The sequence below is a fragment of the Protopterus annectens genome, chromosome 8.part0 (genome assembly GCF_019279795.1).
Source record: "Protopterus annectens isolate FY-2018-M chromosome 8.part0, PAN1.0, whole genome shotgun sequence".
In the NCBI taxonomy this organism is placed as follows: Eukaryota; Metazoa; Chordata; order Ceratodontiformes; family Protopteridae; genus Protopterus; species Protopterus annectens.
In genome coordinates, this window is record NC_056741.1 from 703,917,804 (window position 1) to 703,932,983 (window position 15,180).

The following is a 15,180-nucleotide window of genomic DNA, read 5'->3' on the forward strand; positions in this document are numbered from 1 at the left end:
GTGGTTCCTGAGAATTTGCTTGAATCAGATAGTCGTCCAAGTATGGATAAATCTGAATTTTCTTCTGCCTACAAAAAATAATGACTGGAGCCAGGCACTTTGTGAAAACTCTGGGAGCAGTAGATAAGCCAAAGGGTAGCGCAGAGGAATTGATAATGCTGCTTGCCCACCCTGAAACGGAGGTACTGCCTGTAACTTTCCCTGACAGGGATGTGCAGATAAGCTACTTTGAGATACAAAGTTACCAGCCAGGAATCCTTTTCTAACATTGGCAGCAACAGATGCAGAGTGACCATTTTGAACTTTGGAATTACGAAGAAAGAGTTCAGAATGGATAGATCTAGGATAGGACGCCAGGTGCCTTTTTTTTTTGGAACTAGGAAAAGTATGGAATAGAAACCCTGGCCCACCTGTTGAGCAGGAACTGATTCTATTGCTCCCAGAAGAAACAGACAAAATTTTTGGTTTGGAGGAGCGCCCGCCAATCTTTTGGGAACTGGAAAGGTATGGAAAGAAAACTTGTGCCCTTGGGATACAGTTCTGAGTACCCATATGTCGTCCATGACAATGGCCCAGACATTTGCAAAAAAAGGGCCAACCTTCCCCCTAAAGGACTATCCAGGCAGGCAAGAACAGGCAGAAGTTGGATACAGTCAATGAGAGTGGTTCTGACTGAGATGCAGGCTTAGAACTTCTCGCCTTGGAAGTGGAAGCCTGCCAATGCTTAGACCTTTGAGGGGTAGCCATCTGCCCCCTAGAAGATTTGTAATCTTTAGTCCTAGAACGGTTCTGTCTGCTGGCATCAGGAAACGTCCAACTCTTAGAAGGGTAATTCCTGCTAAAGCGAAGAGGTTGAACTTGCAGAAAATCCTTAACAGTTTGCAAAGACTTGGCCTTATCCTCCACCTTCTTGAGCACTTCCTCTGCTTTGCTGCCAAAAAGACTGTCCTTATGCAAAGGTACATCTAAAAGCTTAGCCTTGACAGGCTCTGGAATGGGCTGTCCCCGAGCCAAGCGTGCCTTCTAACAACAGATCCAGTAGCTGCAGCCCTGCAGAAGGCTTCTGGAATGTCAAAACCACAACGTAAAGAATGTTTATTGACAACACTGGCAGAATTCAGCAAATCATGCATACCCTTTACTCTCCGCCAAGAGGCACACTTGCTATCCTAGACTTAATAGCCTCAAAGGTGTGTTGCTGGTACTTCAGTATATGAAAAAGACAACAGACCTAATAGCAAGAGTTGCCGAGGTATAAACATTTTTACCCCACCTATCTAGGTTACTAGATTCCCTGTCAGAAGGAACAGGATTTTTGGTAACAGTGGTCTTAACTCCTTTAGGGCCTTGAGAAATAACCTCAGGATTAGCCAACGGATTCCTGAAAAGAAACCGATGAGAACCAGAAACTCTACAGTACCTTTCAGGTTTCCTGGGAGCAGGTGGAACCAAATTTGGAGTCAAGGAATTTTCCAGAAAAACATCATCAACCACTTCCAACACTGGGGGAATAGCCAGAGGCTTACGCTGAGGTAAATCCAAAAACTCCCTAATCCTTTTCTTAGATTGGAGATAATCCTGACTTTCCCATTTAAAATGCTCCCTGAGAGTATTCAAATCATCATCAAAAGAGAAATCTTCTGGGGGAGAGGCAGAAGGGATGGACTCCTCTGCATCTAAATCCTCAAAAGGAGGAAAAAGCCTGAGAAACTTCATCAGCAGAAACGCTAGAAGAATCACAACCAGAAAAAGACAGCCTCAGGAGAAACATCCCTACTCCTTTTAGGAGGAGGCTGTGAACCCCTAAGAGTCAAAAGGTCATTAGCCATTTTAACCATTTGGGATTGAGGGGAACGAGAAGAAACTGGAGCCTGCTTTTTCATAGGCTTACGACTGGAAGATTTACCTGCAAGCCTGAAGGACTCGGGAGGCCTGGCAACCGCCGAAGTTGTAGAAGAGGTAGTCGGTATGAGCTTGCTGTCTGAACGAAGAACGGAGGCCTCTGACACAGGCGTCAGCTTAGCAGCTCCAGATCCAGTTGAAGAGGCGACAAGCAAAAGGTTAGAAGACAAAATGGAGGCCAGAGACTTGGGGGGACTCTGAAATGCTCTCAGCCAAGGCCTGCAGTTGAAAATCCACGGATTGCAGTGGCTGCAAAGGCGCCTCACTGGCTACCGCATGACCGACGACCATCCTATCATCAGAGGAGTTAACCTTCTGAAGCCTGTCAAGGTCCTTATCCTTACTTTTGTGGGTACATCCGAAGCCTGAAGACCAGCGGATGCCATACCGACAAACTTAGGCCAAACTCCAAAATGTTTAGCTAAAAGCTTAGCTTGACAACGAATAGTACGTGGATTAAAATCTCTATTGGGAATCTGCTTTCCACAGGTAAGACAATTATTAACCTTTTCTGACATTCGTTAAGGCAAGAAAAGAGGATCTCCAACGGGGTACTTAGCTGTAGTAGACTTCAACTCTGTAGTCTGAAACAAAAAAGGTAAACCGCCGATTGGCACTCTGGCAAGAAATGCTTCTGCTTCGGGCTCCACGGCAAGCAAGACTGAGGTAGTGACGTCGGCTGCATCCTTTAGTATCAGACGTCCTGACGTCATTTATAACAGACAGCCAATGTCATATTTACTTACATTTCGCATTCTGGCCGACTGAGGGCTACCAGGAGCCAGATAACCCATTGGTTAGGACTGCAACAGTGAAACACGAATATGCTATGCCAGGGAGGGCATCTGGAAGAGGATTCAAAATGGGAGTGGAGAAAGTAGGGTAGGGTACTAGTCCACCCCCCAAGTAGACGCGTAGTTCAGGAGAAAGATGTCACTGTTGCAGTGCCATAGTTACTAACACAACGGCACTATGTTCTTTGTAGTTGCTGCAGTACGGACTCTTGATGGTACCAAACAGCTACAGAGTAAAAAGTGGTAGCACATGCTGTAAGAGAATACAGTTGATCAATGTAGTTCCCTGTGGAGAGGAAGGAATGCACTAGTAAGGCTTGTTACCAAAGTAATCTGTTAGTTCATAAAGTTATGGGAAAGAAGCTCACTGTTAACTGTTGAAGTAATGACTCATTTCCTGGCCTGCAAGAGCCCCAGGCCAACCTGAACACTAGAGATTTCACCTTCCTCTTTGCTCAGCAGATGCCCCTCCCTTCTAATATCAGGACATTGGTAGTACAGAACTGTTAGTCACCTGGCACCATCATCACACTTACCTAGCTCCGAGTTGTAAGCACATACTCCTAGGTTCTGAAACATGATCTACCCAGACCTTTCCATGATCTGTGTTACAGACTGTTACAAAAGATTTGGTACGAGACTGATCTGGCCGTTGGGAAGGAAAACAGGATGAATGAATTCCCACCCAAATCAAAGACAAAGAGAGAGTAGGGGGAAGTAACTGGTACTGTAAAAGTGAATGTAGTTGAATATCTACATTTGTAACAAGTACCCAACACAACTTCACTTACAGTTCACTGTTATATTGACTGTTAGGAAAATTCCCAAAGCTAGAACAAGTTGGAAAGATGGCCGGTGACCAAAAGAGAAACTAACCCTTATTGGTGAATGGCAGGAACTAATCCTGCCTGGCCACTGCTTCCCAGATGTAGCACACAGCAAATGTGAACAGAAAACCAGGTTGCTGCCTCCAGAACAGCATGTGTGGACCCCCCCCTTTAAAAAAAAAAAAAAAAAGGCTGTGGTGACAGCCGCAGCTGTGGAATGGGCCCAGACTGCTGGAGAATAATTTTCTATGATACTGGTCGCAAAATGTGATGCAAAATCAATTTTGACATTTTCTTCCTTTACAAGCTTCCTTTCCTTACCCTTTGCAAAGGAAGCGCAAAAAAAAAAGTTTTGATTTATTTGCTTTTGTTTGATTTTGCCTTGTCCAAGTAAAACTCAAGCTGCCTCTGCACATTATGCTTGTAAAGGACTCTCAACCTTACTTTCTAGGCATGGGTGGAACACACTAGAATGTGGATAACCTGATTCTAAAATTCAGAAACAGTTCAGTAAATACTTTGGGCATGATGGTAGGGTAGGTGCAGACAGCAACCCTGTTCCTCTGGAGACTCAAAAAGGACTCTTTACAAATTAATGCCTGTAATTTGAAGAACCTTCTAGCAGGCAAAATCAACCAGCAGGGCAGTCTGCCACCATTAAGGTGATTATATGAATAAGGTTGTCGGCTCAAATCTTTGTAGTGTAAGCTTTTCCAAAACAAAGTTAACATCCTATGGTGGGGCTAACTGCTTTCTAGGCGACTTCAGGTGGAGCATACATTTTAGAAACTGCTGCATGGCTATTTGAGAAAAAGCAGAAGGATCAATGGGGAGATGACAGACTGCAGAAGCATGTACTAAATTCATTTTGTGCCTCTAAAGAGTTCAGAAAGGTTAAAAAGGACTACCATTCACAGCCAAGCTTGGTATAGCTACTATTCACTGACTCTGTACTTGAACCAATTTCTACTGTGATACTGTCATATGTAGGACTTTCTGGTGATGGGCTTATTGGCCTCCAGAACATGTAGTTTAAATCAGTGCCCACCCCATACAATAAAAAAAAAATTGTGCACACCAAGACATCTCCCTATCTGAACTTCCAAAGTGGCTGCACACTGATCAACAGGGTTTATCAGAGTTCACCCAGCTTGAAAATTGCACTTGTGACAAGCAGTCTGGCAGTTGGCTTAAGAGGATTAAGAAGCTGTTAACGAGCAATTTCCTCTGGTTCACAAGTGCAAGGTTTGAGTTTCTCAGCTTCCATTGTCTCAACTGGGAGACTGTGGGCATGCCACTTAACCAGACACTCCTCCCAAGCTGAGTCTGAAAAAAAGTCCATGGAGATCAGTGCTCTACAGCAGAAAAAAAAATTACAAATAAAAGCAATCAAACTGGATAAAATTTAGTAACTGGCTTGTAATTACACTTCCTGAAGATCAGCAAAGTAGAAAGTTAGAGAAAGAAATGGAAAAGAAACTGGAAGAGAGGGGAAAACTCTTTGCTGAAGGCCTGCAAGATTATTCCCAGCCAAAGTTGTTTAAAATTTCAGCTTTGGTACAGGAGAACGTTTCCAATAATTAAGAAGGAAAAAAAAAATCAAATGTACTCAGAAGTGCTTAAAATGAGTGAAACACTGAAAAATATATACAGGGTGGACAAAAACTGAAGCTTTAGCTAGCTATACAGGCAACACACAGTTATGCAACATCTTACCATAATGGTAGATGTCCTTTATCTTCTGTGTTGCAGTATTCATTACACTAGGGAGCCTCTGCCAAGGGTGTCCCAACATCTGGTCAATACAATAAATCCCTAAGGTTGCTTTAAGGTACACCGCGCATCAGACGTATGCTTCTCGCATAGTGCTGGGCATAAAGTTGACATCCAGATGTACCACCCTCAGAACTGAGAACCCCAGTAGGAATGCTAGTACATGCAGAGAAACAAAAAAAAAAAAAAAAAAAAGAGGTATGCAGTACATCCAGAAGAAAAATGGACTACGGGGAGGAGGAAGGGACTGAATACTGCAACAGTGAAGATAAGGACATCTACCATTATAGTACAGTTGTGTAAAATCTTACCATTCCTTCCATTTCACTGCTGCAGTATTCACTGCACTAAGAAGAGTGCCAAATGGTTAGTGAGGAAGGAGAAAGGACCAACACAGCCCTCTAGAAAGCCATGAAGGATGACACTAGCAAAACCAGCTATAGCTCTGGAGATTCCATCCAACTTGTAGTGCCTGGCAAATGTATGCAGAGAAGTCCAGGTAGCTGCCTCAAGAATATAGAGTTAGTATCCAAACCTCTGAAAAAAGCACCAGAAGCCGCCACAGCTCTAGTAAAATTAGTGATAATAGAATAAGGAACAACAAAAGGAAATAGCTTTAGGGATCCCAGAAGAAAAAAATAGTCTGCTTGGACACTACTAATCCTAAGGACCTAGGATGAAACGAAACATAGCTGATCAGATTTTGTAATAGTCTTATCTAAATAAAATCTGAGATGTCTATGCAAATCCAACATGTGGAGCACCTTTTCAATGGTAGATGCGGGGAAGGGGATAAGTGGGCAAATTAATAGATTGACTAAGGGAAAACTCATTCACCCATCTTGAGCATAAAAGGATTAGTATACAAGGACACCATGTCCTTATGAAACACCAAAAAAGGAGGACAGGCCATAACGGCTTGAAGCTCAGACACCTGTACGGCAAAACTAAGGGATAACCAAAGTAGTCTTCCCAAGAGCAATGCTGCAAAGAAGCTGAAGTTGCAGGCTCAAAGAAGCCAGAGTTAATTTTTCCAAAACAAGATTAAGATCCCAGGGAGGAGGAACAGGCTTCCTGGGAGGCCTAATATGAAGAATGCCTTTACTGACTTGTTTAGCTTCAAACCAAGAAAACTTCAGGAGGAGATAAAGTTAGACAAGCAGAGAGCCGATAAGTGGGCCTTAGAAGAATAAGCTAACCCAGCACTGAGCAAGTCACACAGATAAGAGAATCAAAGGAACATCCACAGAAAGTGGATCCAGGTTAACAGAAAGGCAAACAGAAAACCTCTTCCATTTGGATAAGCAGGAATTCCTAGTACTGAATTTCCTGACCTCTGCAGGACCCTAAGCACATCCTCAGAAACAGGTGTCTTCTAAGTGGAATATCCTATCACAACAGTATCAGTTGAAGAGTAGACTGGTATGGATGGATGAGAGATCCCTTCTCCTGCATGAGGAGGTCCACCCCATGAGGTAAATTTGTGATGATTGCCCTTTGCTAAATGCAGAAGAGGGAACCAATACTGTCTCAGCCAAAAGGGAGTCACCAACAAAGATTTTGGGAGCAACCTGTTGAATTTTGAACAGAACTTTTGAAATGAGGGGAAGGGGAGGGAAAGTGTAAAAAAAAGAAAAATCCTTTTCCTATCTAGTCCACCTTCCAAACCAGAGGACCTGGGACTCTGGCACAAAAAAAGGGAAGTTGTCTGTTCAGAGGGGAAGCAAAAAATCTGAGATACGAGTATCTGTATGTAGCTTACGTATTTTAACTACTAAAATTCTCTATTGCTATTTTTATTGAAATGTATTTTTATTTCATTGTATATCTTTGGAGCTTTTCTCCCTGGGCCTCCAATGAAAAGGGCAAAAGCACAGCCGGACACACTCGGTCAACAAATGTAAAATAAAATAAGTTACCAACCCACTGGTGGGCAATGCCCAGAAACGCATCCCTGTGAAGCATCCATTTGTGGAACTGGGTTAAGGACCTGCTAAAAAGTGTCTGCCACAATGTTTTGACTGGAGGGAATGAAAACTGCCTGAAGTGTCACTTGATACTGGATAGCAACATCCCACACTAGGAGTGGCCTTACATACATCACTGTCGTATTTTCTGTAAACACCTCAAGAGGTCCTGGGGTGAAGTGAGTACAAAAGGCATGAATGGCCAGCAGAAGAGCTCTCATCTCTGACATTAATGTCACCTCATCATCAGTTGAAAGAGCACAACACCGCCTGCACCTTTAGGGAATCAAAAGCTGCTCCCCATCTCACGTCTGAAGAGTCTGTGAAAGTACAGTTGTGTACACTTACCATAAATGTAGATGTTACAGTGTATTCACTGTTGCAGTCATTACATTTGGGTTATCTGCTTGCAGTAGCACTCAGATGGCCTGATTAACAAAGTCTTGGGTCCTGCATCGGTTGCTGTCCCTTCTTCCATGACGTCAGGAGTATAAAACATGCAGCAGACGCCATTACATCAGTTTTTCTTGCTCCAGATGTCAGGTGCCCCCCAATGGGAAGCAACTAAATCTATAAATACAAGGATATACCTCCAACAAAAAAGCAAATACACCAAAAAGCTTTTTGTACATAGTGAGAGTAGAGGTACAGCCAAAAGAAGAAAGGGGGCTGGAGGGAGGGTAACCAGGACTGCAACAGTGAATATACTCCAACATCTACATTTATGATAAGTGTACACAACTGCACTATGTTCTTCGTGTTACACTGTTACAGTCATTACATTTGGGTAGATTCTCAAAGCTAAGGTTGGGAGGAGGAATTTAAATATAATTAGGACAAGCTATAAGGCTCTGCAAGACTGCAGTGGCAAAACCAGCTCTGGATTTACAGAAAATTGCCAAATGATAATGCTTGGTGAAAGTATGTACAGAACTCCAGGTAACAGCTTCTAGGATGTCCCTAGCAGGGACGCCCCTGAGAAAGGCTGTAGAGGTAGATGCAGCCCTGGTTGAATGGGGTCTGATGCCCTGTGGGATAGGTTTTCTACAGTGCTTAAAGCAGAAGAAATGAATGCAGTGGCCTATCCATTTTCAAATGGTTTGTTTTGAAATAGCTTTCCCCTCTGTCCCTGCAGCAAATGCCACAAGCAGTTGTTCAGATTTCCTTTGAGGTTTAGTCCTGTCCAAGTAGAGTTTAAGCTGTCTGTGCACATCTAAAGAGTGCAGTATCCACTCCCCTTTGTTCTGTGGGCTAGGAAAGAAGGTAGGCAAATTAATGGATTGATTAAGAGCCACACCGGATACCACCTTGGGCATGAAGGAGGGATTGGTTCTGAGGGGCACCCTGTCCGCATGAAAGATGATGAAAGGTTCCACTGCCATAATGGCCTGTAATTCAGGTACCCTTCTTGCAGAAGTGATTGCTAAAAAGAAAAACTGTTTACCAGGAAAGAAATTTTAAATCTGCAGTAGCAGCTGGCTCGAAAGGAGGAAGATTGAGTTTCTCCAAGACAAAGTTAAGATCCCAGGCTGTAGTTGAAGCTCTCCTGGGTGGCCTTAAATTTTTAGCCCCTCTGAGGAACTGCTTGAGCAGTGGGTGAGAGAAGAGGGGAGGCTCTGTGCTATAATGAGCTGAAATAGCTGAGGCATGAATTTTGATGGCGGAAAAGGACAAGCCCTTATGAAGCATCTCAGTCAAGTATTGTAGAATCAGAGGTAAATTGGGCACTGCTGCTTTAATTTCTTGAGACTGGTTCCAGGCACAAAATATATTCCATTTTGCAGCATAAGATTTTCTAGTACTAGGACTCCTTACCTCTAAAATGAAATCCATCCCTGATTTACTGAGGGATGGTAAAGGATGGAGGGTGCAGAATCTGGTTCTCCTGCTGAGACAACAGGGAAGGAGTCTGAGGCAGGTGCCATGGAGCCAAGTGTGACACACTGCGCAAGAGTGGGTACCAGTGTTGGAGAGGCCAGTCTGGTGCAATTAAAATCGTCCTTGGCTTGTCCTGTTTGATCTTTAGTAGTACCTTGGGGAGCAGAGGCAGAGGAGGAAAGGCATAAACTGATAGGTTTTTCCAGCTGAAGGATACAGCATCCACTTTCCAAGCTAGCTTGTGGGGAATCCTTGTGCAAAATTTGCCCAGTTGATGGTTCTGGGGGGGGGGGGGGAGGCAAACAGGTCTATATCTGGGCTCCCCCATTTGCTCGTCAACATGTTGAAAATCCTTTGCTGCAGTTTCCACTCATGTGGGTCCATGAGGTTTCTGCTTAGTCCGTCTGCCAGTGTATTTAGATTTCCTGGCAGGAATTGAGCTTGTAGATTCACTTGGTAGCTCAAGGCTGTGTTCCACAATGCCATGGCTAGTCTGCAGAGGGGGTAAGAATGTGTACCCCCCTGCTTGTTTATGTACCACATGACATTGGTGCTGTCCATCTTTACCATTAGTTGTCCTGGAAGAATATGGTCCTTGAAGGCTGTCAGAGCATTCTATACAGCTAACATTTCCTTTTGATTTATATGCAGGTGCATTTGACTTGGGTTCCATTTGCCCTGAATGCACTTCCCTGCCAGGTAAGCCCCCCATGCATAGTCTGATAAGTCCGTTGTTAAGATTTGAGTGGCAGGGGGTAATGTGAGTGGTAGTCCCCTGTTTTGGTGGCAGGCCTCTGCCCACCAAAGGAACTCTAGGGGTTGGCAAGGCATGATAGGAATCCTTGCTTCTAGATCCTGTGAATGTTGACACCATAGGCTTTTGAGATACCATTGTAGTTTTCTCAAATGTAGCCTTGCATATGGGATTAGAAGAAAGCAGGAGGCCATGAACCCCAAGTTTTGCAGTATTTGCCTTGCAGATAGCTGGGTTTTTGTGGCCACTTGTTTGAAGTAGGTTGTCAAATGAATCCGTTTCTCTGGCGTGAGGAAAGCCACCTGGGAAGTTCTATTCAAGCTTGCTCCCAGGAATATAATTTGTTGACAGGGTACCAGGTGTGATTTATTTTCGTTTATGGTGAACCCCAGACAAGTCAGTACCCTTTAAACAAAGGCCAGATGATTCAAAAGAATATCCTGGCTTTCTGCCTGAATTAGACAATCATCCAGGTATGGGTATATTTGAATATTTCTTTGCCTGCAAAATGCAATGACTGGAGCAAGGCACTTTGTGAATATCCTGGGCACAGAAGATAAGCCAAAGGGCAGTGCAGAGAACTGATGGTGCATGTAGCCTGCTTTGAAGCTTAGGTATCTTCTACAAGACACCCTGATAGGGATGTGCAGGTATGTTTCTTTTAAGTCTAGTGTTGCCAACCATGCATCTTTGCCTAGCATAGGAAGCAGCTGGTAAAGAGTCAGCATCTTGAATTTTGGAATCACCAGAAAGGTGTTTAGAGTAGAAAGGTCCAAGATAGGACGCCATGTATTGCCTTTTCTGGGTACCAGGACAAGTCTCAAGTAGAAACCTTGTCCCTTTTCCTCTTCTGGTACCACCTAAATAGCCCCCATGTTTAAGAGGGAGAGTACTTGAGTTTGGGCCTCTGCCCACTGATTTGGGGGTAGATCTGGCCACCCGCTTGGTGCTGATAACGTGTGGAAGTGAAATCTGTATCCTTGGGACAGTATATTTAAAACCCATTTGTCCTGGGTAATGAGTTCCCAGTTTTTGGCCTGAAGACCAATCTTTCCGCCTAAAGGAGCATTCAGTTGGAAAGTGCTTGGAAGCTTTAAAAGCACGTCACTGAGACAGTTTTCCATAGGGGGAAGTCTTAACTACTCCCAGATTTGGATGCGGAAACCCCCCACTGCTTAGTCTTGTGTGTCCCTTGAACTGAAACCTGGGGTTTCTGCTGTTTCTAGGTTTGGCTTGAGAAGACCTGGAAGGGGCTGGAAAGGCCCAATTTGTAGAGGGCCAGTGCCTACTAAATCTAGGAGGCTGAACTTGTAAGAAACATTTAACAGTTTGCATAGATTTAGCTTTATCTTCCATCTTTTTATGAACTTCCTCAGCCTTGCTGCCAAACAGGCGGTCCTGATTTAAGGGAGCATCCAACAATTTAGCTTTAACATGATCAGGCAAAGATTGCCCCTTAAGCCAAGCATGCCTTCTGAGTACAGACCCATTAACAGCAACCCTGCAAGAGGCCTCTAATGAATCAAATCCACATTGCAAAGTATGTTTTCCAACCTGTTCAGCAGAATGCATTAAATCCTGTAATTCTTTATTTTCAGCACAGTCAGGAATCAACATAATTTTCTGTTTAAGCAATCCAATAACACGTTGTTGATACTTTAACATATGAAACTGGCAACTTAAAGCCCTAATGGCCAAGGTTGCAGAGGTGTAAACCTTCTTACCATCTATCCAGCGCCCTGAAGTCTCTATCAGAGGGGGTAGGGATTTTAAGCAGAAGAAGCCTTAATGCCCTTGGGTCCCTGTGAAATAGTCTCTGGATCTGCAATAGGATTTTTAAAAAAGAGCTTGCGAGAATCAGGAACCCTGTAGTATGTCAGGTTTTCTGGGAGAAGGAGGCAAAGAATCAGGGGCCAAACTAGATTCTGAAAAGGCATCATCAACAATTTCTAGTACAGGAAGTATAGCTAAAGGCCTATGCTGAGGCAGGAGTAAGAAATCCCCAAGCCTCTTTTTTGAATCAGAAAAATCCGGGCTTTCCCAGTGGAAATGCTCCCTTAGAGTATGCAAGGTCTCACCAAAAGAAAAATCCTCTTGAGGTGAAGCAGAAGGAATAGAGTCCTCTGCATCAGAATCCTCAAGTAGATAAGGGTAACTCCAGATCAGAAAAATCAGAATCCTGGTCAGAAGATTCATAAACAACTTCAGTCCTAGGTCTCTTAGAAGGGGGAGGTTGGCTTCTCTTGATTAGAGTTATAAGATCTTCAGACATTCTTATTTGTTTTTTAGGCATAGAGGCCTGGGCATTGGTTTCTTAGGCATGGTTCGAGAGTTTGGCCTAAATGAAGGAGGCGTCCATTTAATATGCAAGTCCACAGGCCTGAATACACCCTCAGAGGCCAGTGCCTGCACAGCGGCTCCGGACCCATCCAAGGTAGAGACATCTGCAGGTTCCACAGTTGAAGCATCTCACGGCATACCTGACTACGAATGGGACTCAGTAGAGGCCTGCGAGTCAGAAGTAGCGGGTATCAGGGGCTGCAAAAGCGTCTCACTGAGTACCAGCGAACTGGCGACTGGCTTAGAGGCGCCGTAGGCAGCTTTGGACCTTGGCGGCCTGTCTCTGTCTTTATCTTTGCATTTTTTCGGAATCCTGGTAGTTGGATGGCTAACCGATGACATTTATGGATAATTAAACAGAGAACCGAAATATTTAGAGGCGAAAATATACTGACGGATAGTGCGCTGATTTAATAAAGCACAAAACCGACAGCAGGGTACATCGTGGTCAGGGTCTAGGCAAGGAATACAGTACGAATGAAAATCTTTGTGAGGTAGTTGCTTTCCACAAGTAATGCAATTATTAACTTTTACTGACATCGGTAAGGAGCAAGAAAAAGTTTCCCCAACGGGGTACTTAGCTTTAGTTTAAGACTTCGGTTCTGAAACTTGAAAACGAAAATTTCAGGAGTCGGCTGACCGGCACTTGAACTGCTTCTGCTTCGGGCACCACACGGCAAGAAAGACTGATGTAATGGTGTCGGCTGCATGTTTTATACCCCTGACGACCTGACGTCATGGAAGAAGGGACAGCAACAGACGCAGGACCCCCAAGACTTTGTTAAGCAGGACGACATGAGGGCTACTGCAAGCAGATAACCCAAATGTAATGACTGCAACAGTGAAACACAAAGAACATCAGCTCATGAGAGGGAAGAGGGGGATAAAAAGGGAGTCCTGGATGTACAGACAATTGCTAAAGCCACCACTAAAGTTCTTTCTTGAGATACTGGATTTACAGACGACTGTTAAAGCCACCACTGAAGTTCCTTCTCGAGATAAGGTAGAAGAGGAACTACAAATCCTAGGGAATGTGCATGTTGAAGCCAAACTGACTTCAGAAAACCACTGAAACTCTCTCATATGGAGTTTGGCCAAAAGGAGGATAGGGATGGTGGATTGCCATGAATCCCAAAGCTCTCAGAAATTCCTTAGCTGTTATAGAGGCCAGAGGAAGAAGAGTTTGAAAGAAAATGAGCATTAAAGCTTAGGAGGAGACAGGGATGCACACAGTCTGTATCCTGCTCCCCAGAAAAACATGGCCTTCAGGAGGAGTTGGAAAAGATTTTTTGAAGACTGTGAACCCCAGGCTTTACAAAAGGGAAATCGCACAATGAAGATTTTGCAATAAGATCTATGGAGTGGATGCCTGAAACAGATCATCCAAGTAAGGGAAGACCTGGATCCTCTGAAGCCTGCAAAAAGCAACACGAGCAAGGCATTTGGTGAATACCCTTGGAGCAGAAGAAAGACACAAGGGCAAAAGTACAGAACTAAAAATGTCAGGAAGCAACAGAGAAATGTAAAAACTTTCTGAAAAGGGGATGAATCAGAATATGATGATAACTATAGATTGTATAAAAAGATTTATAAAGTCTAGGAAATCAAAAATAATGAAGTCATTGTTTGCTAGTTACATCAGACTCAAACTTGAGTATGCAACAATATGGAAACCTTATAAGAAAACAAGCACAAGTAAACTGGAAAGAGTACAGCAAAAATATACCAAGGGCATCCATGGATGTGAAACTTTACAAGGTATTTTAGTCTTTCATAATAATTTACAGCATTTCTTACAGATATCTAAGAGATCATCTTATTCAGGTATATAGGGAATTTAGAGACAACTACCTCTGGGAATGTTTGGGGTCATCAAAAAGTACTAGAGAACCAGACTGCCTATGTAGAAAATTCTATAGGAATGAGAAGTGTACTAATTGGTTCTCTGACAGAGCAGCTGATGCATGTAACAGACTACCAAATTACATTAAAGCAAGTACTAGTTTAAATATTTTTAAGAACAGTCTAGATACTTATGGGAACAAGTGTTTTTGGTATATTGGCAAGCTAGAAGGGCATTAATGTCAGTGATTGAAATATTTGTATGTATGTAGTACACTTGAGATCCAGAAACACCATACAACCCTAAGAAAGCAAACGAGGGAACAAAGATTGAAGGGATGATATTTAAAGGAAGGGCACCTTCAGAAAAGTGTTCAGATGAGAGAAGTCTAGTATTGATCTCAAAGTACCCTCTTTGCAGGGTACTAGAAACATCCGGGAGTAACCCCCCCCCCCTTTTGGGACATGGGCACCTCTTGAATAGTACCCAGAGTCAAAAGGTCCAGAAGTACCTCTGGAAATGAAGACAGGTGATCCGGGGGGGGGGGGGGGGGCTGAGGAATACACACAAAAGGGGGAAGGGATTTCCAGACTATGAAATATCCATGGAGGATAATGGAGAGAACTCAGGAATCCAGAGTAATCTGTAGCCAAAAAGGAAGAAAGACAGAGAGGAAGAAAACAGAGACAGAAAGGTGGCTGGGAAGAATAGGATAGGCTGAGAGCACCTGGTTTACTTCTGAGGCACAGAAGTCTGAGCAGTCTTCACCAAGAGGAGCCCGCTTGTCACCCTTTTTACCCTTAGGAGGAGGGCGAGCTTGCCCATGAACAAAAGCAGTCTTACTGCGATAATTTCTCTGAAATTTAAGCACAGAAGGAAACACATTTAAGTTCCAGTAAGCCTTGCCCTTATCTTGAAGGGACTTAAAGCAGCAGCTTCCCAAAACATGCGTTTATCATCTAAAGGGGCATCCATTAACTTAACCTTTATATCAAACAAAAGTTAAAGGTGAAACCAAGAATACCTCATCACTGACCCAAAAATAGCAGCCCTAGAGGAAGCATCTGCTGCATAACAACTACACTTGCTGCAATGACGAGAC

At 43.6% G+C, this 15,180-nt stretch overlaps 1 protein-coding gene across 1 annotated transcript in view; it reads right to left on the minus strand.

Moving 5' to 3' along the window:
• The window catches only part of KHDC4 (KH domain containing 4, pre-mRNA splicing factor), a gene marked incomplete in the record, with an annotated part of 2,214,276 nt that overhangs the window by 1,775,055 nt on the left and 424,041 nt on the right, over positions 1-15,180 (minus strand).